The following is a 27,125-nucleotide window of genomic DNA, read 5'->3' on the forward strand; positions in this document are numbered from 1 at the left end:
TAGCCGGCGAATTCTGGCCCGGGGCTGCTGCTGGGCCATCCCCTCCACACCCAGTCCAGGACCCGGGAGATGACCCTATCTTTCTTGGAATGGTGTGCAACTTCTTGTGCCTGAATGGGGCGCTCGGGAAGCAGCTCCAGGCTCATAACCTCTTGTGCAGGTGCTGGGTCGGGGCCTGTTTCCGGTAGTGGTAGCCTGCTGAGGGCGTCCGCATGGCCCATCGCCTTCCCAGGGCGGTGAATCAGTGCATACTGGTAGCTGGCAAGGAAAATTGACCACCTGAGGACGCGAGGAGACAGCACTTGGGGGGTCTGCTTTTCGGGGGCAAACAAGCCAAGCTTCGGCTTGTGGTCAGTCACCACGGTGAAGGGCCACCCGTACAAGAAATCATGGAATTTTTTACTCCCTTCACGATTGCCAGACCCTCCTTGTCGATTTGCGAGTAGTTCCGCTCGGTTGTGTTGAGTGTCTGGGAAAAGTATGCCACCGGTACCTCTCTTCCATCCGGGAGTTGGTGTCCCAGGACAGCGCCAATGCCATAGGGTGAGGCGTCGCATGCTAGCACCACCGGCAGCCTCTCATCGAAGTGTGCCAAGACCGAGTTTGAGACAAGCAAGTCCTTGACTGCCTGGAATGCGGCCTCCTGGCGCTGGCCCCACACCCAAGGGGCCCGCTTGTCCAGGAGTCTGTGTAGGGGCTCCGCTACCGCCGCCTTGTGGGGAAGGAAGGAATGGTAAAAGTTCAATAGTCCCAAGAAGCCCTGAAGTTCAGTCTTGTTCTTGGGCGCTGGGGCATCACAAATGGCCCGTACCTTGTCCCCAGTCGGGTGGACCCCTTCTGCGTCCACCATAAATCCCAGAAAGTCCACCTGAGGCACTCCTAGTAGACATTTTTCCCGCTTCACCTTGAGACCCGCCGTCTGGAAACGGTGCAGAACGGTGCGGAGGCGGTCCTCAAACTCCTCGGGTGTGGGCCCGGCAATCAACACATCATCGAAGAAGGGGGTGACACCAGGAATCCCTTTAAGGAGAGAGTCCATTAGATTCTGGAATATGCCTGGTGCCACGCTGACACCGAATTGCAGCCGCTTTACCCTGAACGCTCCTCTGTGCGTCACAATCGTCTGTGCCTCTGCTGTGGCCTCATCTACTGGCAGCTGTTGATATGCTTGGGCCAGATCCAGCTTGCCAAAAATTTTCGACCCAGCCAGGGTAGCAAGGACATGGCTGACCACTGGCACTGGGTATGCATGGGCCGTGAGGGCCTTGTTTATGGTACATTTGTAGTCTGCGCAGATGCGGACCGAACCATTAGGCTTGACGGGTGTGACGATTGGGGTTTCCCAGGGGGCATTAGGCACTGGCTCCAGCACTCCTTGCTCCACGAGTCGGTCCAATTCCTCATCTATACGGGGTTTCAGGGCGAACGGGACCCGGCGGGCCTTGAGCCTGACCGGTCGTACTGCGGGGTCAAGCTGTAGAGCAATGGGGGGGCCCGTATACTGTCCCAATTTCCCATCGAAAACCCCTGGAAATTCCTTGCATATGGCATCCACGTCCACTTGTAAGGTAGTGTGGTTCACCCCGGTGACGGCTAGCCCCAGTGGTCCAAACCATGCCAATCCCAGTAAGCTAATGTAGGGGCCCTTGACCACAAGCAAGTCCAGTTGCTTGTACTGCCCTCGGTACCGCCCTCGGTACTGCACCCTGAAGGTCCCCACCCCCATTGTGGGGACCTTACGTTTCTGGAAGTCCCGGAGGGTGAATGGGGCCGGCCTGAGTTTGGGACCCCCAGTAGGACACAGTTTCCTTAAGGTCCTTGCCGAGATTATGGATAGAGTTGAACCCGTGTCAAGCTCCATGCGGCATGGGGCCCCCTCTATCTGTACCTCTACATAAATTTTCTCTACGTTGGGGTGGGGCAACTGGTATACCTGGAAGTCCGTGAGCTCCGTTGAGTTGCCTTGGTGCGCTGGGCCCCGGGACCTGGGGCTCTTGGATTGGTCATCTGATGCCTGGCGTCGGGTGGGCCGAGCCCAACACACCCGGGCGATGTGTCCCAATTTTCTGCACTGCCTGCACTCTGTGTTGCGGAAACGGCAGGTCCTCCTCTCGTGACTTTCTCCACAGCTTGCGCAGTTCCCTCCTTCTCGTCGAGGCAGCTGTGGTATGTGGGCTGCTTGAGTGCGCTGCTGTACTCGGTGCACCTCCTCCCTGTTGGATCCTGAGTCGTCGGTGAGGTCTTCGTGGTGGACCCTCGGTTGGGACGGCTGGCTCGGCCGTGCCTCTTGCGTCGACCTCTCGGCAGCTTCCGTTGCCAGGGCCTCCTCCAGAGCAACCTGGAACGTTAGGTTCTTCTTAGCGTAGAGGCGTCATTGCAGCTTCTCATCCTTCAGGCCACCGACGAGGTGGTCACAAAGCATGTTCTCCAGCTCTGAGAAGTTGCAGAACTGGGCAGCTTGGCGGAGAGAGGTCACAAACCCAGTTATGGTTTCCCCAGGGGCTTGCCGCTTTGCGTAGAAGGCATTTCGACGAGCCACCACTGAGGGCTGTGGCGAAAAGTGCCCCTTCAGCTGTTCCATTATTGTTTTGTATGGAACAGTAGCAACATCTTCAGGCGCAAGGAGAGCCTGGGCGATTTCAAACGTCTCCTCTCCGCAGACGCTGAGGAATGAATGAAAGTCCCCTCAAGGTATCTGCTTTATATACATTATTTACACAATGGGCTGCACATGATTGGCTAATTCCGGAATTCTACTGTAAGCCAATCAGGTTGTGGATTCACTTCTATCTGGAGCATGATTGGGTGGTTCCTGCCAACCAATCATACTGCTGCATTGTTCTAGGACCAATCAGACTGCTGCATTCTGAATCCTATTGTTCTAGGACCAATCAGACTGCTGCCTTTTGGATCCTATTGTTCTAGGACCAATCAGACTGCTGCAGTTTGGATCCTGTTCAACTCAGTACATAACACATCCTTTTCTGAGAAACTTCTCACTTCCATATCTGAGCTGCTTATCAACACCCACAACGTGTCAGTTAGCTTATGGCACATGTGACATCCTCTTATTTTTTAATTTGTTTGCGCCACTAACCGTACAAAAGTCAAGGTTTATTCTAAGCATTTTCTCCCTACTGCACAAGCAGCCATTGCAGAGCCCACCCTTGAACATTTAATAAACAAAAGAAAGAACATGGAAGAGAAAATAAGATTTTTTTTGGGGGGGATAACAGAGAAAGAAAGAAAGAAAGAAAGAAAGGAAGGAAGGAAGGAAGGAAGGAAGGAAGGAAGGAAGGAAGGAAGGAAGGAAGGAAGGAAAATTGGGGAAATGGAGGATTGAGAGGACCAAGAGAAATAGAAGTGCCTTCAAAAGAATTGAAGAGCGAGCAGATGGCACCCCCTCCTAATTACTTGGGGGAAGAGATTATCTCCCTTTCTTAATCTATAGTTGCGTACTGAGACTCCCTTCCCCCACAAAGCATAATTCTGAAGCCAGATTGACCAGTCGTGAGGGATGATGGGGGTTGTAGTCCAGGAACATCCCCACTTCTCCTCTACGGGAAATAATGTAATAAAATGTAAATATGTCCTTTATTACATTTATAATGCAGCACTGCCCAACCTTCTGCTTCTCTTTACAGTGGTACCTCGGGTTACAAACACTTCAGGTTACAAACTCCACTAACCAGGAAGTAGTACCTCGGGTTGAGAACTTTACCTCAGGATGAGAACGGAAATTGCATGCTGGCGGGGCAGCAGCAACAGGAGGCCCCATTAGCTAAAGTGGTACCTGAGGTTAAGAACAGTTTCAGGTTAAGAACGGACCTCCAGAATGGAATAAGTTCTTAACCTGAGGTACCACTGTATTTCTAAAACAAGCACGCAGCAGTCTGTTTGTTGAAAAGCTTCTTACGGATGCCAGTATGACATGGGTTGAATTATACCTTGGAGCATAAGCTCTTAATGAATGTTGGGACAGCTTGGATCCTGCCTAGGCAAGTTAAAATGAGCTGGTTTTTCCTCGTAGCCCCCCCACCCTTCAGCTCTTACAAACTCCTGGGGCTTGGTAACCAAGATTATTATTTTTACCCTTCTCATCTTTATATTCAGGGCCTGTGAGAATTTGAACTCCTGCCGGACATCGGGGCAGATTTAGGGGGGCACGGAGCCTTGGGGGTGCAGCAGAGGCCACCACAACTATTTTGTAGAATGGAGGGCAAGGGATGCCAAATTTTGAGGCCCCAAGATATAAACAACTACCTGACATTCAGAAGACATCTTAAGGCAGCCTTGTTTAGGGAAGTTTTTAATGACTGATGTTTTAATGTATTTTTAATCTTTTGTTGGAAGCCGCCCAGAGTGGCTGGGGAAACTCAACCAGATGGGCGGGGTATAAATAATAAATTATTATTATTATTATTATTATTATTATTATTATTATTATTATTATTATTCCCCACTGCTGCCATTCCATGCAGACAGTGCTCACATTCATGAGGAATTTTGGACGAGTCCATTTTTCCTTTTCCTCTCTTCTGCTGGGTGGCCGCAGCCATTTCAGGAATAAAACCATGACACATGGTATGTGTTTTTCTTCATGTTTACCACTGCAAGGCAGGGAACGGAAGGCTTCCCGTTTGTCCCACAGCTGCAATTTCCTCCCCTGCCTTTGCAGATTATGAGGTCTTGGGCTGAGTGCTCAGACTGTGAGTCTGCCTTGTCCATGACTTGTTTGAGAAACGTGGAAGCAGGGAGGGAGAGGCAGAAGACATCTTGATGTTACGAAAAAGGAGCAATGCAGAAGCGAGCTCCAGGTGGCTGGAAAGCAAAACAGGATGTTGACGTTATGGGACTGTACCGTGGGAAACCAACACTTAAGGGCCTTGTGGAAACGAAACTTAAACAAGAAACTTTAAAACGAAACTTTAAGAATTCGTAAAGTACTTAGCACTGTTAAAACCAGGAACTGGGTGGGGGTGGGGAGTTAAACGACTCCCCCAAAATCCCAAGTCCCCACCACAACCTCTAAAAAGTAGTCTATAAAACTCTAGCAATAAGTGGATACCAGGTATCATACTTTTTCCTGCGACTATCCAACATAGCAGCAAATAATTGCCAAAATTCAACAGTTTGACCCATTTCCTTGGTTCCAATGGCTAATGACTTCTCTGGAAGAGGGGAATCCAGGGCTTTCCCTGCCTCCATAATCCCTGAGGCATAGAGTCACATACACCTCCCCACTCCCCAGAGAGTGGGGGAAAGATAACAATGGACCAGACAGATATCCCTTGATGGAGTTTGCTGAAGCCAGGTGTTCACAAAGCTCATCTTCAGGAAAGCCCTGAGGGCAAGGATAGGTGTAAATAGTTTTATTCTTCTCTTGGTGATGGGTACTTAGAAGGTGTCTGAATCTGATATGGGGATGAATGATGGACTCATGTTACCACACAAGATCCCCTCCTCCTTGGTGACACATTGGTGATGTATCTGGAAATGTATTATGGGAAGGGGGGAAGGTCTTAAAAGTCAATGAAACCCCATGTTCGAGGTTCCTACTCCATGTGTGTGTGAACCTTGTTGCAACAATAAAGATCAGGTCTACTGACCGCCGATTTGCTTCTTTACTTGGTTGGAGATTCCTTCTTTTGCTGACCAGGAGAGACACGCAGGGAGTGGCACCCTGACCAGCTGGGCAGCGGAGTAAACCTGCACCCAGAATTGTTTCCGTCACAGCACTAAATCACTCAGTTTGTGCAATGAAGAAGAACACAACTTGCTGCAGGAAGCAATGTGCAGTGCAAGATGCATTGATGCATTGACCACTGACACGTCAAACACATTTGTAGCCCTGGGTTCCTCCTGGGGCGTCTGCCTGAGCATCACCTGAACGTCAGTCATCTATGGGTCTCACTTACCTTGCTCCTCTGTGGGTGAAGTGGCAGACAGGGGCAAGGCTGGGGGAAGGGATCCCTTGAAGGCACCCTCCCTCGATCCCTCCTCCCCAAACAGGGCCTTCGACCCCCTAAGTCCAGACTCAATGCCCTGGACTGGCTTCCTCCAGTCCACCTGTAGCATGAGGTTGCCTTCCTCTCCTCTACAATCAGCCCCATCCTTCTGGGGTGAATCGAGCTGAACCCTTGACTAGCCCATGAAGGGGCAGTTGAGTGTCCAAGCAGAAATAATAGGCACTAATGTTTCTAACTTAAATCTTATTTAATGCACACACCCACATACCCACATTGATTTACTTCATTGGTATCCAAGAATAAAAGCAGAAGTAAAGCACAAGCACTTTATTCTGTTTGATGACTGGGAACAGTTATGGACCACCGGAATAAAATTTACGGCATGTAACGCCTTAAGAGAGAACATTATGAAAATGATTTATAGGTGGTACATGTCTCCAGTCAAGCTTGCAAAAAATTATCATTTGCCCAATAACAAATGCTGGAAATGTAATGAAACTGAAGGTACTTTCTATCACCTTTGGTGGACGTGCCCAAGGATTAAGGCCTTCTGGGAAAAGATATATAATGAAATCAAGAAGGTGCTTAAGTGTACCTTCCATAAAAAACCAGAGGCTTTTCTCCTGGGCATGGTAGGCCAATTGGTGTCAAAGAAAGATAGGACGTTCTTTATGTATGCTACAACAGCAGCAAGAGTGTTATTAGCAAAGTATTGGAAGACACAAGAACTACCCACACTGGAAGAGTGGCAGACGAAGGTGATCAACTACATGGGACTAGCAGAGATGACGAGCAGAATCCGTGACCAAGGGAAAGAGACGGTGGAGGAAGACTGGAAGAAATTTAAACTTTATCTTTAAAATTCTTGTAAAATTATTGAGTGTTAAAATGTCATGGGTAAAGCATAGCAGATTTGCAGCGATAAATGATTGAATAAGAGGAAAGAAAAGGGTTAAAGAAAGGAATTAATAAGTAATTCAGACCAGGGGTTGTTGAAAAAATTTAAAACAGGGATGCAGAAAAGGGAGGCATGGGGAAGTCGTTGAAATTGGGTATATGAAAAAAAATTATGAAATTATACATGTTTATATGTTTGTTTGTTAGTGTTTGTTGTCTGTATTGTCTTTTATTACATGTTGAAAAACCAATAATTTTTTTTTTTAAAAAACAAACACTTTATTCTGAAATGAGAAGTAAATCTACAGAAGCGGATCTAAAGAAGAATGCCTCAGCATTAGAAATTCCCCATTTTGACCTCGTGTTTTTTTGTATACGCTCCCACCAGTCGGCTGGCTATTTTTGCCGTCTTAATCACTAACATACTTACTATTAGTCTATCGGTTTTTTAAAAATGACTGTGGTTAAAGGCAGCTGACAGAGTATCAGCATATCTTCCAAGAGTCCCAATTTTCCAGGGACACTCCTGAAATTACAAAAGCCACCCTGGCTTCTGCTTTGATCCTGGAATGTCCCTGTTTCTCCCACCAGAGCTGCCACCACTGAGCTGAGGGAGGAGGATGAGCCGGTGCTTCTCCCGAGCGAAGGTGGCAAGAGACCACCCTGTTGCCTCTCCCCGGCCTCTTCCACGGCCACTGCTGCTGGCCTCCTCCGTTGGGGAGAGGCTCCCACCACTGAGGCCCAGCCCCACATGATGCGCCCCCTCTGAGGGGCAGGCAGGGGGCAGGGAGGGAAGAAAGAAAGGGGTCTTGGTTATTATTATTATGCTTTGTGCGTCCACGTCTAATCTTGCCCCTTTCTAAAATGTATTTATTGGCGTGTGCTTTTCTTTTTTGTAAATCTACCAAAGAATAAAATAAGATAAAACCAGGACTGAGGGGTTTTTTCAGGATGGGAGGGGGATGTGTGCAGTGTCCCCACTGGTGCAATGGGGGGTGGGGGTGGCAGCCACCCTTCTTAGGATAGGAAATGCTGGGTGGGGGGCACAAAAATGGGAGGTTGAGGAGGGTCAGTTGTGGTGTCCATATTTTCATCTAGGCTATGCTGTAGGGTATGTATCTGGCCACAAGTCCCACTGATAGCTGGTGGCAGGCCTACCCCATTCCTTGAGTGCACGACGGGATAATCCGAACCCCACCCCACCCCCCCTTTTCAGGAAATGCAGTTGGAGAATGTGGTGGCAGGAGTCATAGTGGGAGGCAGGGATGATGGGATTGAAGGCTTCCATGCAATCATCCTCTGAGACCTTTCATTACAGATCTTCTGGCGCCAGGCAAAATTGTTTTCCTTGGGCTGATTGAACTTTCTATGGTCTTTGAAATGTGTTTCTGGGAGGATATTGGTTTCTGTTTTATCATTTTGTGTTCTCATTTTTTTATCTGGAGAGCCACCCTGTGATCTTTGGATGAAGGGCGATACACAAATTTAATAAATATTAATAATAGTGGGATAGTTGAATGAGTTTCATGTGAGCAGAGAGTGCTGAGAAGGCGATTGCACAAGGGGTTTTCGGGAGAAAATACTGATTGCAACAGATTGCAACAGGGTGCCTTTGTCCTGCATTTTAAGTTCTCATGACTTTCAGTATTGCAACACTATGATCATAAGAACATATGGAGGGTTTGCTGAATCAGGCCAATGACCCATCCGGTCCACAATCCTGTTCTCACAGTGGCCAACCAGATGCCTGTAGTTCCTGCAGTTTCTAGCTAGTTATTCCTGCAGTTTCTAGCTAGTATTATTCAGAAGAATTATTCCTTCTGACTGTGGAGACAGAGCGTAGTCATCACAGCTAGTAACTACCGTATTTTTCGCACCATTGGACGCACCGGACAATAGGACGCACCTTGTTTTAGAGGGGGGAAAACAAGGGGGAAAAAATCTCCCCCTCTCTGCCCAGCGCCCCTTCCGCGAAGCGGCAGGAGGCGTTGCGCAGAGAGGGGGAGAATTTTCCCCTTTTCTTTCCCCCCTCTAAAACAAGGTGCTGTTTAAGGTGCGTTCAGTTGCCTTCAGGTGGCTACCTCAGAAGCCTGGAGAGGGGTGGGTGTGCAGCGACCCCTCTCCTCTCCAGGCTTCAGGTTCCTTTCGACCTGCTCCTTGGGGCTGGCAGGGGGAAGCCCACCACCAGCCCCAAAGAGCAGGTTGGGGAGAAGCGGAAAGGCGCGCAGCGGAGAGGCTGCTGCCATAGTCGTGCATCACCTCTCCAGCTGGGAGAGGGTTGCGGGGCTACGGCTTCTTTAGCCCCGCGCGCACTCTCCCGGTTGGAGAGGTGACGCGCGGCTATAGAGGCTCCTGCCATAGCCGCGTGTCACCTCTCCAGCTGGGAGAGGTTCGCGGGGGGCTTCTATAGCCCTGTGCGCGCTCTCCTGGTTGGAGAGGTGACGCGTGGCTATGGCAGGAGCCTCTATAGCCGCGCGTCACCTCTCCAACCGGGAGAGCGCGCGCAGGGCTATAGAAGCCCCCCGCGACCCTCTCCCAGCTGGAGAGGTGACGCGCGGCTATGGCTTCTTCGCTCCATAGGACGCACACACATTTCCCCTCATTTTTGAAGGCGGAAAAGTGCGTCCTATAGAGCGAAAAATACGGTAATTCCCCATAATCTGTGTGGTAGAACACATGACTCATTCCTGTGTCACAAACATGAAAGATGCTTAAGTAAGGTTTTCTTCCGGCAACCTGGGCTTAAAAAGTGCTCAAAAGTGAGATACTCTTTGCCAGCTCTTTTGCCAATGCCCCACTATGGGAAAATATTCCACTGTACAAGATTTTTATTTCAGGGCTATAAGAAGCCCTGTGTGGGAGACGTGCAGGAGGAGTAAGAAGAGATGCTTCACTTGGGCTATCCTGCCCTAAGGTGGGCTTGGACCAGGTGACCTTCAAAGCAGGGGTGGAGGAAGGGGGTGCAGTGGGGGTGGTCCGCCCTGGGTGTCACCACTGAGGGGGGTGACAAAATGCCGGGCGGCACTCACTGCGGGGCCTGCAGCACGCCTGAGCCATGCATCCACCTGCCTCCTCCTCCTCAGTTGTAGGGAAGCTGAGTGGGAGGAGGCAGACAGACTCCTCGGAGGCCCCATGGAGCATCCTGCCCTGGTTTGCCCTGCCCCGTGGACGACTGGCCCTGCCGCTGTGGGCAGCTGGCCCCACCCCTGGGTGCAGGGCACGCGCGCCACCTCAGGCGCCCAATCAGCTTGCTCTGCCGCTGCTTCAGAGTCCTTTCCAGCTCATTCTATGTGGATGGACTTAGTTGCCACTTGGATATTGTAATGTGGGATGAACAGCACTGGCAGACAGACTGCACATGGCAGCAAACTAAGGCTGATGGAATCTCTTGTGGTTCTTCCTGGTTGCAAAACAACGGCCTCATGGTTGCAAAACAACGGCATTATTTTTTTAAAGGCAATTTGTCACATGCCCTTTTTTAGTCTGACCCCCTATCATTGCTATTCCTACCATATATTTATATTTTGATTTTGTTCTGTGAACCGCCCTGAGACCTCCAGGTATAGGACAGTATAGAAATTCAATAAAATAAAATAAAATAAAATCAGAAAGCATGACGGAATGGAAAAGTTCTCAGTGGCTATTTAAAAGCTGGCACAGAAGGTGCTTGCTGGCAGGATTATCACATAGTAAACGGTAAAAGGTAAAGGACCCCTGGACAGTTACGACCAGTCAAAGGCGACTATGGGGTTGCAGCACTCATCTCACTTTTCAGGCAGAGGGAGCTGGCGTTTGTCCACAGACAGCTTTCCAGGTCATGTGGCCAGCAGGACTACACCGCTTCTGGAGCAATGGAACACTGTGACAAAAACCAGATCACACGGAAATGCCATTTACCTTTCTGCTGCAGCAGTACCTATTTATCTACTTGCACGGGTGTACTTTCGAACTGCTAGGTTGGCAGGAGCTGGGACAGAGCAACAGGAGCTCACCCCATCATGGGGATTCAAACTGCCAACCTTCTGATCACCAAACCCAAGGTGCTCAGTGGTTTAGGCCACAGTGCCACCTACGGCACATCGTACTGGGCCAAGGACTCTGAAGTCTCGGTTTCTTGTTTCTGCCAAATAAGCTGTACAAACTCTCCACTACCTTTGCCATTCCCACTGGTGCTCCTTGTTAGGGGGTGAGATGCAAAGCAATGGAATTTAAGCAAAGGAGAAAAACTATGGCGCTGGAGATGCATGAAGTCAAGTCAAATTTATTTGTTTAAAACCGTTAGCGATTGCCAAGCTAGGCAAAAGAGGCCTCTGGTATACAAATCAGCTGGGAAAATATAGCACGGAGGAAAAGGAAAAGGGAAACATTAACATGACGGTATCAGAAATGGCTCCCATCGTGTCCATTATCCTTTTCTCACCAATGGCCAACCAGTTGCATGGGAGCAGGACAGGAATGGGTCCATTGGTGGAACTCCCCTCCAAACAGAACCAAAAAAATATATCTTAGCCATAGACTACATTGCAGGAGGGCAATTTTGGGATGAACAAAGATGTTAAGTTGTGGGTGAACATATCAGACGACACAGCGATTCTTCAAACAGCTCTTGTTTATTCACAGGCCAGAATAGAATTGAACTGAAGGGTTCAGTCAGCCTGCTTATATAGAGCTCCAGTACAACGTAACTGTGACAATTTTCTAAAACTATCCAATCACTGAACGTCACTTTCGATCCCTTACTTGCATAACTATCTACAGTATCAGCCTGGGCCAGAACGTCAGTACATAACGAAAGGTAAACAACCTGACATTAAATCCTGGTGGTTATTATCATTTTTAAATTATTTATTGGGTTTCTTTTTTTAATTCTGCCCTTCTTCCTTAAGGAACCCAGGGTAGCAAGCAAAAAGGTTTTATAACAGTTAATACATTCTGAAAACCATCTCAGTCTTCCATCCAGTGATCTAGGACTTGCCAGGATCAGGAGGCATCAGCTGCCAAATGTCTGGGCATTCTTCAGCCACCATCAAGGTCTCACTCACTTGATCACAGGGTCCATGGTGTTGGGGGAAGGCGCTCTGTTAGGTACTTGGATCCCAAGTCATTTAGGGCTTCATAGGCCTGTGCTAACACCGTTAATCGGGCCCAGTAGTTCACTGGCAGCCAGTGCATACAGGGCCAGTGTCACATTGTCTATGAAAGAATGTCTGTGTACTCGTACCTCTGTTAGGTCAGATTCACACCAATACTTGCATCACCCACACTCTAGCTGATGTCCAGCCTCTTTAATAAGCTAGAGCTCCTCCGTAGAGCAAGGAGCCTCCTGGACTCCCCTTGGCCAGAGAGGTGCTTAGGCATGATTGTATTGACGGTGCTTTCCATCTGAACATTACACAGTGAAACCAGGGAGATATTTTTCTGTGATAACAGGGTAATATTCACACAAATACCTGTCAAGGAGAACAGGTGGAACACCCTCCCATCAGATGCCAAAGCATTCAACAACTATATAAGGTATAGAAGACATCTGAAGGCAGCCCTGTTTAGGGACGTTTTTAATGACTGATGTTTTAATGTATTTTTAATCGTTTGATGGAAACTGGCCAGAGTGGCTGGGGAAACCCAGCCAGATGGGCAGGGTATAAAAATATATTATTCTTATTCTTATTCTTATTCTTATTCTTATTATTACTTCTAATACCCTCTGTAGTGAAAAGTAGATCTAGTGGGGATGACCTGCATCATGCACTGGGTGGATGATGCATTGAGACAGCGCCGTGGTTGTCACGACTGCCATGAAGTCCAGAGCTGGCCTAGCTAAGGCAGCATCAAAATGGATGTCGCCCAGAACTAATGTCCTTGGCTTTTCCAACACCATACCAGGGACCGCCTCTGGCGGCTCAGGGAGGTAGTTGAGCTGTGGCATGGATGGTCTACCAATGAGATCCCAGTCCTGTGTTTGCCTCCCAGCACAAAGTACAAACCACCACAGCCAACTCCCAGCTGGTTTACAGCTGGTCCAAGAAGGGGTGACCCCCGCCTTCCACAGAAAGATCATGTCCACAGCTTGGGAGTTCTTTTAGACTGGTTTTATCGGGGGAGTCAAGGCCCAAGAAAGACCCCTTCAACCCATATTGTCCTGTCTGCTCTCAAAGATCTACACAGAGACCATTCTCATATTCCTGTCACCAAAGACAGTGAGATTGGTGGGAAGAAGAGGAATGTTTTTTTCTGCACAGCTCTGGAACGCCTCACCTGTTGATGTCGGCAAGTCCGGTCGCTGACATGGCTGGGATCCCCCAGGCAACGGGGGACTAAGTCCCCTGCCCCCAAAGTAGAGTAGGTAGCCATGCGGTCCACCGCATCTCTTCCCCACTGTGAAGTGGGGCGGATTTTCCGTTTCACAATGACTTAGTTCTCCCTCTCGCTATTTCTGATTGTGGGTGACAAGAGATATAACAGACTCATCTAGAAACCTTTTAATTGTCACAGCTCGCATACGAAGACAACCACACATTTCCATATATGACTGGTAAGAGAAGCAGAGACGCATAAGCAACATGTGAAAACCCAAGCCTAGTGTAGGAGTCCCGGGGTTTTTTTTTACAGACTAAACCAAAAGACAGAATGATGAAGTTCTCCACTGCCCTTATTCCTTGGGGCAGCCCCTCTTTTTAACCCTTGTCCCTCACTTTCTTTTTTTTAACTGTCCCTGTTTTACATTTGTGATTTTTTAATGACATCATTTAAAAGAATTATTAGCTTAGAGTACGACTCACCAAGAAGTATGGCTAACTTGTTATTTCTTGCCTAACTTCTTGGTGACTCGTCCTCTAAGCTAACAATGGTTTTAAAAGATTTTAAAATTGTTCCCCTTGATCAGATACACAGCCCAACAAGACAACAAGAATCTACTGACAACATACTGGTTAACCTGATCCAAACACCCACCCACACACCCACACCCTGTTACACACAAGGGTATGAGCCTGTGACATGGCTCAGGAACTAAGTATTTATCATTATAAAAGACTGGCAGGATCCCCAGGCAATCCAATTTAAATAAACAACGACAGGAGAAAAACAACATTCAAATTTCTGTTTTAGACCGCCTTTTCTGTGATGTAGGTATGATGTATTTGGGGGGTGGTCTTAGGTTACACCCTTTCTGTGATGTATGTATGATGTTTCTGGGGGTGGTCTTGATCTACATGGTGGCAATTTCAAAAGACTTTATAAGGCCTTGCGTACCATTTTTCTGGGTTCCTCCTCTCCTGCAGGTGAGGGGAGCACCCTGTTGCAACAGATCAATAAAGATCAAGCTTACTAGCTGCTTTGCTTCTCAATATTCTCTTGTTGGCCTCTGTTATTCTCTCTTACCAATAGGGAACCTATGTAAGGACTCTATATGGGCTCTTGGATACCCCATAAGGGAAAAGGGCAATTTTTGTTTACAACACCCTCCCCCTCTTTCCTCCTCTTTTCTTCCTAACCTAACACTGTATGCAACACTAATGTCTCACAACAAATGAAACTGATCTGTAGAAAGTGCAACTTGAAAAAGAGACAATGCACGTATTTTTGTGAACGAAGAAATCTTTCATAAAAAATATATTAAAAGGCTTTTAAAAAAAGATGCCCTCAAAAATGCACCACAGATCATGCATTTAAAGGGGAATTAGACAAATTCGTAGAAGATATAGCTGCAGTGCTTAAAACATGCTTCAATATTTGTTTACATTTCATCAAGCCATGTTGGCGGCTATTACTCCTGTGGGAGAGAATTTCACAATTTAACCAGGCACCATGTGATTTCTTTGGCTTTTCATTGGTTGGCCCCAGTTTCTAGTATTATGAGGAGGGTGGAAAATCTTTCCACTTTCTTCACTCTTTGCCTAATCTTATGCTTTCCCCCCAAATGTAAAACTCTAAAATGTTGTAACATTTCCTCATCGGGCAGTTGCTCCATTCGCTTAAACATTTTGGAAAAAGGACTGCAGATTACGTGTGATCTGGGACAAAGGAGCTGAGCAGCAAGAAGATTGTTATGTCTCTGTACACACAGAAGGAAGGAGAAGTTTTATTTTATGTTAGTTAATCTTAATTAAAGATTTAGCAGGGATTGACAATCTGATAAGTAACCTCCCTTGTTGAAACTGGAAATGTTAACTTAATATACATGCAGGAATCAATTGATGGATAGTTGTCTGAAAAGGAATTAAGTTAAAAAGCAAATATATTGTAATGTAATGTAATAACATCTGCTGATGGATGGCCACACTGACTCCGCCCCAGACACACTGACCAGATGCTTGGAAGTTGTGGCTGGATGGTTTCGTGGGAGCCGATTGAAACTAAATCCTTCGAAGACAGAGGTCCTCTGGCTGGGTCGGGATGGCATGGGGATGAGGGACCAACTCCCTTCTCTTGTGGGGGCCCAATTAGTGCCATTGCCTTCCGTTAAGAGTTTGGGTGTAATCCTTGACGCCTCCCTTTCCATGGAGGCGCAGGTTACAGCAACAGCCAAGGCGACATTTTTCCACCTTTGCCGCATCAAGCAGTTGGTCCCTTACCTTTCCCGCCCCGATCTGGCCACAGTGATCCATGCAATGGTCACCTCCAGGCTTGACTACTGTAATTCGCTCTACGCAGGGCTGCCCTTGAAGCTGTCCCAGAAACTCCAGCGGGTGCAGAATGCTGCAGCGAGGCTCCTCACGGGGTCTCTGCCATGGGAGCATATTCACTCAGTGCTTTTCCATCTGCACTGGCTCCCGGTGGAGTACAGGGTCAGATTTAAGGTGCTGGTTTTGACCTTTAAAGCTCTTCATGGCCTAGGACCCTCGTATCTACAGGACCGCCTCTCCCGGTATGCCCCACGGAGAGCCTCAAGGTCCATAAATAGCAACACCCTAGTGGTCCTGGGCCCTAAGGAAGTTAGATTAGCTTCAACCAGAGCCAGGGCCTTTTCAACACTGGCTCTGGTCTGGTGGAATGCTCTGTCTCATAAGACCAGGGCCCTGCAGGATCTGATTTCTTTCTGCAGGGCCTGTAAGACAGAGTTGTTCCGCCTGGCCTTTGGCTTGGAGCCAATTTGATTCCTTCCCCCTCTTTCTTTTTCCTTTTTCCTTTTTCCTTTCTCCTCCTGTGATGAGGCTGCATTTTAATATTTTAATGTTTCAATATTTTAATGTTGTATTTTAATCTTGTTTTTAAGTTGTATTCATTCAACTTGTTTTTATTATTGCTTGTTAGCCGCCCTGAGCCCGGCCTTGGCTGGGGAGGGCGGGGTATAAATAAAAATTATTATTATTATTATTATTATGTTTGAAGATAAACTAGAAATAATTGGGGAACATGATGCAACACTAAGGAGAACCATTGACACATCCAGGAAGGTGTGCAAGAAGTGAGATTTGGAAAAAAATGACATCTGAAGGCAGCCCTGTTTAGGGAAGTTTTAAATGACTGATGTTTTAATATATTTTAAATTTCTTGTTGGAAGCCACCCAGAGTGGCTGGGGAATAAATAAATAAATAGACAGACCAATTTGTAAAAATTTGAAAATCACTGCAATTTTTTTTTGGCAAAAACCCCAAAAAGTTTTGGCTCTTTTTTGAAGAATTTTTTCTAGATATATAACATCCCTTTTCTAGAGGAGGCATCCAGAACTGTACATATTATTCCAAGTGCACTTGCAGCACATATTTGTACAACTCATTATATAGACCAGGGGTAGTCAACCTTTTTATACGAAAAAGGAGCAATGCTGGAAAGAGTGCTCCAGATGGCTGGAAAGCCAAACAGGATGTTGATGTTTTGGGACTGTACCGTGGGAACAAAGGGACAGTCTATTCTGTGCACTGAGCGCCGGATGTTAGCTCAGAGTGTCATCTGACTTGTACTGGAAGTACATGGGAGGAGTTATTCTCTCTCTGCTGTTGATGTTGAGAGAGTGCAGACACGTTTTCTCTGTACTGCTGGAAAGACAGAAATAAAGGCATGTAAATACATTTCTGTCTGTCTCTCTCCCCTCCCTGGGAATGAGGGGGGAGGAGTGGTTGTGTTCTTCTCACGTGGAGAAGGATCGCCGATAGAGATCTCGTCTTGTCTTGCCGGGAGTCGCTGATGGGGGAGGTCAACAAGGAATTCAAGCCGGGCACCTGGAGAGTGGCCAATTCCTCTGACTAAGGCTTGAATTCCGACAGAGTGGCTGGGGAATAAATAAATAAATAGACAGACCAATTTGTAAAAATTTGAAAATCACTGCAATTTTTTTTTTTGGCAAAAAACCCAAAACGTTTTGGCTCTTTTTTGAAGAATTTTTTCTAGATATATAACATCCCTTTTCTAGAGGAGGCATCCAGAACTGTACATATTATTCCAAGTGCACTTGCAGCACATATTTGTACAACTCATTATATAGACCAGGGGTAGTCAACCTTTTTATACCAAACGCCCACTAATGCATCTTTCTTGAGGGTAAAATTTCCTTACCGCCCACCGGCGCTCGGTGGAAGAAGGATTCAGCTACCACCCACCTAGAATCCTGAATCACTCACTAGTGGGCGGTAGGGACCAGGTTGACAACCCCTGATATAGACTGTTTTATGTCCAGTCCTTTTCCTAATGATCCCTAGCATGGAATTCACTTTTCTCACAGCTTCAGCACACTGGGCTGGCATCGTCATCAAGCTCTCCACCACGAACCCACGGTCTTGTTCCTAGTGAGTCACCACCAGTTCAGACCCCGTTAGCATATTTGTGAAATTAGGATCTTCTGCTTTAGCCTACACTGAATGAGCATTAAAATGGAAAATGCAGTTCGCCCAGTTTTGGATCTCCATAGAATCCCTATTTCTTCTAACCACCCCACCAATTTGGTGTCATCAGCAAAGCTGGCTATCTCCCTGCTCACTCCTAACTCTAAATCACTTTTTAAAAAAGCATGGGTTCCAGTACTAATACTTGGGGGACCTTGGGAGAGATGGTAGGTCAGGCATCGGCAAACTAGGCCCTCCAGATGTTTTGGGACTACAACTCCCATCATCCCTAGCTAACAGGACCAGTGGTCAGGGATGATGGGAATTGTAGTCCCAAAACATCTGGAGGGCCGAGTTTGCCTATGCCTTTGGTAGGTCTTCAGTTTCTGTTTTCTCCCCTCCCACTGTGGAATTGCATCCTTACCTGGTGGGGATGCAGGAGAGGGCCTTCTTGGTGGCTGCTCCCAGACTTTGGAACTCCCTCCCTAGAGAAGCCAGACTAGCTCCCTTCACGTTGTCCTTCTGCTGGCAGGTGAAGACTTTCTTGTTCCAACAGGCTTTGGAAAACATTGCTTCTAATGAAAGGCTGGTGCTGTGCTATTTTAATTTTTATTAACACACACACACACACACACACACACACACACACACAATATATATATATACAGTGCTTTTTTCTGGGGACACACACACACACACACTTGAGGGGGCTAGTGCTATTTTAATTTTTATTAACACACACACACACACACACACACACACACACACACACACAATATATATATATACAGTGCTTTTTTCTGGGGACACACACACACACACACACTTGAGGGGGCTAGCACCCAGCAATGTGGTCATGTCACATGTGCATGCTGCAACATGCTGACATGTCACACACACATGCCACACAACTTGTATGTGTGGTGCGCACCTGATGTGCAAACATCCCCGCAGAATATTGAGGGGCCCCAGTCCCCTCCTTGGCCCCTTGGCCACCCTGATGGTGCCCCTGTGTGTATATATAGATAGATAGTTTTAATCCTATAAGTTCTTAATTGTTTTTAATGATTGCTTTTTCTATGTTTTTAGCAGTTCTTTTTTAAATTATCTATAAGCCACCTTGAGTCCTGTAACACAGAAAGGTAGGGTTTAAATAAACAAACAAATTAATAAAAGCATTGTTTCTCTGCTTTAAAGGAAGAGTTTATTTATATGGCAAGTTTAGCAAACACAAGTTGAACCTTAAACCCTGTGCAGTGTTTAGGAGTTACAGCAGGGCAGCAGCTGTGTTACAAGAATCGAAAGTATCTCTTCCCATCAGTGGCGCCTTGAGGGTTTGGCAGAAAATCAAACAGGGCCAACATGTTGACAACTAGAAAACGAAACAAATGTGGAAAGGCAATCAAAGGCGTAACTCTCTGCTCATTGTTTCAACTTTTTATTGTATTGTATCAGAGCAACCAGCCATCACACAATTTCAGGGAACAATGCCCTGGGATCAGTGCTTTTTTCCTGGGGGTACGCAGGGGTACACATACCTCTAAACATTTTGTGAGCCTAAGTGTGGCCTCATTGAGGAGCAGTATTTCAATATGAGTAGGAAAATGAGGGTATTCCTAAAAAAAAATTGTTTTATAGAAAAAAAGCACTGCCTGGGATCATTGAGTTTCATATCGGACAACAATCAGGAAAACAAAAAAGGCATATGAGGAAAGAAGGAAATGAAATGCAAATGAATATAACAGAAAAGAAGCTTTGCAAATCAATCCTTTATGGCACCTTTTCAAACCTGCTAACATAGTTTTTGAAAATGGGACACACCTGCCATGATAGGACAGGAGGTGCATTACTTTCTAGTAGTTGGGCTTCCTTTTGAATTTTAACAATAACAACAAAACACACGGAAGACTCAGTGCTAGGTCCTATCCAGGGAGAATTGTGAGAATTGTGAGGTTATGATAAAAGTTTCTATATGCTCCCTTACCTGGTTGGACTCTGTCCCAACGCCTCACCAAAGGTTTAGGTGACAGTTCCCCTTTTACAAAGCAAAGCTCTATTTCCCTCAACGGAGCAGGCCGCTTGCCATTCAGAATCCATCAGGAGGAGTCTTGTAAGCATTGCAAAAATCACGCAGTAGAAAAAAGTCTCTTCCTCTTTTGAAACCAAGAGATATCCTTAGAGGGAATTCAGAAGAACAAAGAAGGAGCACAACCCTCGCCTTCACCAGCTTTGCAAACGGACTGCTGCACCCAATTTGGTGCCCAGTATCTAAGAAAGCAATGCAATGGCATCGTTTCTCAGAATAATGAGATCACCTCAGGATCTGCTTGGAAGTTTGGAGACAGAAAAAGTATCAACAGAAAAAGTACCAACAGCTGCCATCTAGTGGGAGGTCTGCAGTATTGTGAAAGGAATACACAACAAGCTGACAATTCGCTAGCAGGCTAAGAAGTTTGGTGTATGAAGACCTGCACAGCTTGGGAAGTGAAGGAGGTGACGGTCCTGTGTGAGTGTCTGGAGGCGGTTGGAGGATGGGTGGCGGCTAACAGATCGAGGTTGAATCCTGACAAGACTGAAGTACTGTTTTGGGGGGACAGGGGGTGGGCGGGTGTGGGGGACTCCCTGGTCCTGAATGGGGTAACTGTGCCCCTGAAGGACCAGGTGCGCAGCCTGGGAGTCATTTTGGACTCACAGCTGTCCATGGAGGCGCAGGTTAATTCTGTGTCCTGAGCGGCTGTCTACCAGCTCCACCTGGTACGCAGGCTAAGACCCTACCTGCCGCGGACTGTCTCGCCAGAGTGGAGCATGCTGTAGTTATCTAGTTATCTAGTTATCTAGTTATCTCCTGCTTGGACTACTGCAATGTGCTACTTTTGAAGGTGACCCGGAAACTGCAATTAATCCAGAATGCAGCAGCTAGACTGGTGACTGGGACTGGCCACCGGGACCACATAACACCGGTCCTGAGAGATCTGCATTGGCTCCCAGTACGTTTCTGAGCACAATTCAAAGTGTTGGTGCTGACCTTTAAAGCCCTAAACGGCCTCGGTCCTGTATACCTGAAAGAGCGTCTCCACCCCCATCGTTCAGCCCGGACACTGAGATCCAGCGCCGAGGGCCTTCTGGCGGTTCCCTCATTGCTAGAAGTGAGGTTACAGGGAACCAGACAGAGAGCCTTCTCAGTAGTGGCGCCCGCCCTGTGGAATGCCCTCCCTTCAGATGTGAAGGAAATAAGCAGCTATCCTATCTTTAAAAGACATCTGAAGGCTTCAGGGAAGTTTTTAATATTTAATGCTGTACAGTGGTGCCCCGCAAGACGAATGCCTCGCTAAACGAAAAACCCGCAAGACGAAAGGGTTTTCCGATTTTTAGCGGCTTCGCAAGACGAATTTCCCTATGGGCTTGTTTTGCAAGACGAAAGCCCATAGGGAAATCTCCGGGGACAGCGGGGAAGCGCAGCGCGCCTTCTCCTCTGTTCCCGGACCTGTCGTGAAGGCTTGCAGTGGGAGGAAGGTTTTCCTCCCCACCGCCAACATTCAGAAGGCTGTTCTGAATGTTGGCGGTGGGGAGGAAAAACCCTCCTCCCACCGCAAGCCCCGGGAACAGAGGAGAAGCGCTGCGCGCCTTCCCCTCTGTTCCCGGACCTGTCCTGAAGGCTTGCGGTGGGAGGAGGGCTTTCCTCCCCACCGCCAACATTCAGAAGGCTGTTCTGAAGGCTGGCGGTGGGGAGAAAAGTCCTTCTCCCCCTGCCAGCCTTCGGAAGAGGTCCGGGGACAGACTGTCCCCGGACCTGGTCTGAAGGCAGTCTCCATAGGAACGCATTAATTGATTTTCAATGCTTTCCTATGGGAAACCGTGCTTCGCAAGACGAAAAACTCGCAAGAAGAAAAAACTTGCGGAACGAATTAATTTCGTCTTGCGAGGCACCACTGTACTGTTTTTAACATTTGATTGGGAGCCGCCCAGAGTGGCTGGGGAAACTCAGCCAGATGGGCGGGGTATAAATAATAAATTATTATTATTATTATTATTATTATTATTATTATTATTATTATTATTATTATTGGATCAGGATACCTGAAAGATAATCTCTCCCCTTATATACCTGTTTGATTGCTGTGCTCTTTAGGCAAGGGCCTCCAGCTGATATCATCTTATTAGGAATCTGCACAATGCAGGAATCGGGTCTTTAGTATTGTGACAGCTACCTTTTTGGAACCCCCTCCCTCTCTGAGTATTTGACAGGTGCTTCCTCTGTTGTCTTTTCAGCTCCTACTGAAGACCTGCCTCTTTCAACAAGTCTTTAAAGACAGAGCTTTCCCAGTCTGCATTGGAATTACTTTTAACACACTTTTAAAGAAGGCTTTAAATATGTGTGTGTGTCCTCCCCCCCCCATTTAATTGCTTTTTGGGAGGAAGGGAGGATATCATAGAATCATACAATTGTAGAGTTGGAAGGGTCCTCGAGGGTCATCTAGTCCAACCCCCTGCAATGCAAGAATCTCAACTAAAGCATCCATGGCAGATGGTCATCCAACCGCTGCTTGAAAACCTCCAAGGAAGCAGAGGCCACAAATTCCCGAAGGAGTCCGTTCTACTTTTGAACAGCTCTTATTGTCAGAAAGTTCTTCCTGATGTTTAGTCAGAATCTCCTTTCTTGTCACTTGAAGCCATTGGTGTGGCGTTCTCAAAGCAATGGAAGGATCTGATAATGAAAATACACACAGAGGCTTGAACCAGCAAGACTCTGGGAAGGGTGCGTATAATAATCCGTCCCTCCACCCTCTGGCCCAGGTCGTTTTATTCACAAAAGAACTTTTTACAGAGTGTTCGTAAGAACCAATCAGATTTCTTCTGAGCATTTCAACAATCCCCACTTAGGGACAAAGTTAAACTACGAAAACTAATTAAGCATGCATACATTCTGGGGTAAATAAAACAGAACTACAAAGGAGTGCATTTGGCAACCCCTGAGGTCATAAGCAATATACATGATAAGAAGGATGGCCAGGAGGACAGCGATCATTATCACCTTCATGTGAGATCTGTTTCCTGGCCCTAAGATTAACAGCCTAAAATTAACATATCAGAAAAGCTACATCAAAGAAACTGCCCACTATCTTTCACAGCTCAGGATGCATCCCTGGCGAAGCAGCTGGCCACTGGGCTGTGTACCTGACTTGTCAAGCAGAGAGAAATGGACAGTAGAGAAAATGGCCAGAGATGCAGAGGGTTGTGGGATTTGATCAGAAATTATTGTCAGTGAATTAAACCCAGTCAACACCATGCTTTCACAGCGGACACAATGGCTTGATGCATATTTTCCTAATAATTCCTCATAGTAATCCCACCTGACCCCACACTCTGGATATTTGCACTCCTACATCTGGTTCGAGTCCTGCCCTCAGGAGCAGGAGTAAACAAGCTTGCAGTCTAAAAGCAACACCAGCGAACACCAGCTATATTTACTGGATTTATTTCTGTTCCGGGCGTAGAATGAATAAGTGACCATGACTGGTAATTTCCTCTCCCACTGAAATTCTCAGGCCTCCCCTCCTCACAAATGTTGGCTACTTGTTGCTCCCTCTCCCTCTTATTTCAACGGAGTAAGTGCTATTTATACCACCTTTGGACTGGGCCAAACTGACTCCAGTTCAGCAAGCCCAATTAACACGCGCACTGGTTCTCTTCCCTCATTGAACTCAGAGATGAAGAACTACGTTAAATGTCAACACTCTCTATGAGGAAACCTATTGGCACACCCACCATCTTGCAAAATGTTCATTTCTCAAATCGCATTGCCTAATCTTCTCCAGACTTTGTTTTGCAAAGCCCAAACCCTCAGAAGGCATGAGAAGGTGAAAGGTGATGGCTGGAACTTGAGCCAAGGAGGAGCAAAGTAAAACCTAGCTCATCACTTTCTGCAGGGAGCCCCAGCATTCGTCGCCAACTCCTTGCAATTCTAACAGAGAATTGCAACAGTCCTCCCATGCTGGTAGGTCTGCTGACGTTGGCATGATGTGACAGTGAAGCTAAGCTAGGCTCTTAGGTACTCTCAGGATCACGGCCGTCTTAACCATACGCATTACTGGTGCGGGGAGCCAGGGTGCCAGGCTCTCAGGGGCGCCTGGCTGAGAGTACGGTGCCGAGATTAGGAGTCCAGGGAAGAGCCTGTTGGAGTGCCACAGGCTGTTCTGCTATGGGCAGCTCTGCTCAACTTCAGGGCGGGGGCGAGCAAGGCACCGAGGTGGCCAGCCGGCTCTGTCCTGCATGCGTGGGAGGGGGAGGGTGGGAGGGAGAGAGAGAGAGAGGCAGTGGTAGGACTCTAGCCCTTTAAGTATGTAAAGCAGCAAAGGGAGGGACTTAGCCTGTCGCTGATTTAACAGGAAGGGGGCGGAGCTGCCCAGTGGAGCATCCAATTGGTTAGGGCGAGGGAAGTACTGGGAGATTCCCGCTGTGATCTGAGGTTGAGGGGTGTGTGTATTGACTTGCCTCACCGAGTAAGTGATTCAACCAGCAAAAACATGCAACCAATACGTCAATAAGTGAGCTGGTCCAATAATAAAACAATGCAAAGGCAAGATTGGTTGGTGGTGCTGATTTGCTTCTTCCCACACCTACCCAAATCCATTTTCCTGCTCTGCTTCATGATCAGGCTGTCCCCAAGGAACCAACATGATGGGAAACACAGACTAAAGTCTCATCTCAGGGAATTGTGGAATCAAGCCCAAACTCATATTTTTCACCATACGAAGCACTTGATCACAGACATGGGAAACAACGTACTTCCTGTGTTAAAATAATTTGCACTGAGGACTAAATGAAAACTTTTTTTTTTGCAAGAGCTTGAAGACTTCGTGAAATACACTTGCTTCATGAAGGGACCAGTGAGACCAGAGTTCAAATCCAGTGACCTTGAGCCAACCGCTCCCTCTCAGCCCAACCTACATCACATTGTTGTTGTAAGAGTTAAAACAGAGGGGGAAACCCTGAGCTCCTTGAGGAAAGGCAAACTATAAATGTAGGAGATAAATAAATAAATCTGCAGTATCTATAGGTAGGGCAAGGAAAAACCTCTGTCTACATTTTTGAAGCTGCAGGCAATATTGAGCTAGCTGGAGCAATAGTCTGGATTGAGATAAGGCAGCTTCCTATCAGTTAGTTGCTTCCATTTACTTCTCCTTTGGATGTTTACTCAGATGTAAGTACTACTTTGTTCAGTGGTGCTTACTCCCATTTAGGCATACAATTGCAGCCCAAATTTATTTAACCAGTCCACTAGTTTTCTACATCTTCCTCCCAGTATTTAATGGTTTAGTGGGTGTCTTATGTGCCACTATATTCATTTATTTGTCATCTATATTTAAAATTTACAGTCAAATCCAGGTTTGGATAATTTATGAGGGCACTTACTATAACGAAAGAGAGATAGGTGATGTTTTCTAATTTACAAGGCCCAAACCACACCTATGCTAAGGGATCTGGCTGCCTATTAGCCACCGCGATAGACATTTAAGGTTACAGTGGTACCTCGGGTTACATACGCTTCAGGTTTCTGACGCTTCAGGTTACAGATTCCGCTAACCCAGAAGTAGTACCTCGGCTTAAGAACTTTACCTCAGGATGAGAACAGAAATTGCGGCGGCAGCAGGAGGCCCTGTTAGCTAAAGTGGTACCTCAGGTTAAGAACAGTTTCAGGTTATGAACGGACCTCCGGAACGAAAAGTACGTAACCAGAGGTACCACTGTACTTTCATATAACCCTCCATAGAGTTACCACGTTACCTAAAAGAATGACTTCCCCTCCATTTCCTGCTCTGAACAATAAATCAACAAGTTAAACCTGATTAGTTTTGACATGGCCTGCCGCTTACACAAAATTCAGAGCAGTACAAAATGTGAAGGATAGCTGTGCTTTGGTTCTCCTGTTGTGCAAATTTGACAGGTTCATTTTTCAGTGTGAACTGAATCACATTTCTCCTCCATCCCTAACTCATGCCATTCAAGTTCACAAATTACCGTACTGGCCTGAATATAAGCCTCACCTTTTTCCCAAATTCTGACAGTGAAAAAAATAAATTGTGGCTTAAATTCGCGACCTTACAAAAATTGACTTTTACGATATCGCGGCTGAAACAGACATACGGTAAAACAGAATGGGTGAGAGTGCCTGCAGAATTTTAAGGGAGCAGCTTATATTAGGTTATTGTTTTTCTTTTCTCCCCACCCCCCTTGAATTTTAAAGGTGCAGCTTATATTTGGGCGTGGCTTATATTCAGGCCAATACAGTATCTTTCACTCTTTCACATATACTTCCTAGGTTCCCTGATGACATGAGAGTACCCCCTGAGTAGCAGACTTTGTGACTGTCATTCTGGTGGTAGTCTTGGGTGAGCATTATTATTTTATTTTATATTTCATTTTTTTATTATTTTTATTTATTTATTTATTATTTAATTTTATTTAATTTAATAAGAGTGCTTGCTCTATCTGTCTGCCTCGGCCAGCTGTCTACTGTTCTGTTGCTATGCTGCAATTTGCATGGCCACCTGCTGGTGGCCATACGAATTGCAGCATGACAACATTCTTACTACTGCTACTACTGCTGCTGCACACATCTCTCTTCCTATAGACAAAAAAATGTAAGGCCGTCATCATGCATTGCAGGATTTGTAAAGCTTTGCCGTGATCCTGGATTTGCATGAAGTCAGGGTGGGGGAGGGGAGCGAAAGAGAAGGTGGCCTGCGCAACACCAGCCGTTTTAAACAAGAGGTTCAGGTACTGCTGGGATGTGGGGAAACTGAGTGAGGAAAGTGGCAATTTTAAACAATGGCAGAGGTTTGAGCAGAATGAGCAGGGGGGGTGACACTTGGAGGGGGTTTAAAACAATGTATGAGCATTTAGAATGAACGTAGGAAAGTGCCTGTCAGTTTCCTACCTGAAACAAAGCAATCATTTTCAGTGCTTTTTTTAATGGGGTACTCAAGGGCACACAGTACCAGCACCTCTTTTTATTTTGGTTTAAAAGTGTGACACTTACTGTAACAACTTCATGGTGAGAACCAGCACTTATTTTTCTAGAAAAAAAAGCACTGGTCCTTTTCAACCGGGATGTCATAGCAGCATAGCCTAATTTAGATACCAGTGTGTAGGGTGGTTATCTTATTCCTCAGTGTGCAAAAAATCACTATAACAGGTGACTCTGTTCCAAAAGACACAGTACTCCTAGCTAAGAACTCTTGATGAATATCCACCAAGCCCAGTTTTTCTCATCCCTTTGCCACTGTAATGAGGATTCACATCCATAAGATGCTGAGACCACAAAGAGAGATGAACAAGAAGAGGAAACATTGCTTGTCTCCTGTACGGTGGTGCTGTCATTGTCATGTGAGGGCTATTTTATGTTGTTATAATACAGTGGACCCGCCGGATATGAATCTCATTTGTTCTGGCGGTCCTTTCACAACCCCAAAAAGTCCGTAGGCAGAGGCGCTGCTT

General features: G+C 46.7%; 1 protein-coding gene and 1 long non-coding RNA gene across 2 annotated transcripts in view; one reads left to right on the top strand and one right to left on the bottom strand.

The window, feature by feature from the left end:
* LOC310757211 (C-type lectin domain family 2 member H-like) overlaps positions 1–19,896 on the bottom strand; it is a 63,950-nt gene extending 44,054 nt beyond the window's left edge. The window contains exon 1 of the mRNA XM_083602478.1: positions 19,612–19,896. The gene's annotated coding sequence lies outside the window, so the exon portion shown is untranslated. The remainder of the gene's footprint in view (positions 1–19,611) is intronic.
* The window catches only part of LOC310757507, a 72,275-nt gene that overhangs the window by 33,701 nt on the left and 11,449 nt on the right, over positions 1–27,125 (top strand). The gene's annotated exons all lie outside the window — the stretch shown is intronic.

This window comes from Podarcis filfolensis (assembly GCF_964270895.1).
Source record: "Podarcis filfolensis genome assembly, chromosome: 2".
Taxonomy (NCBI): Eukaryota; Metazoa; Chordata; class Lepidosauria; order Squamata; family Lacertidae; genus Podarcis; species Podarcis filfolensis.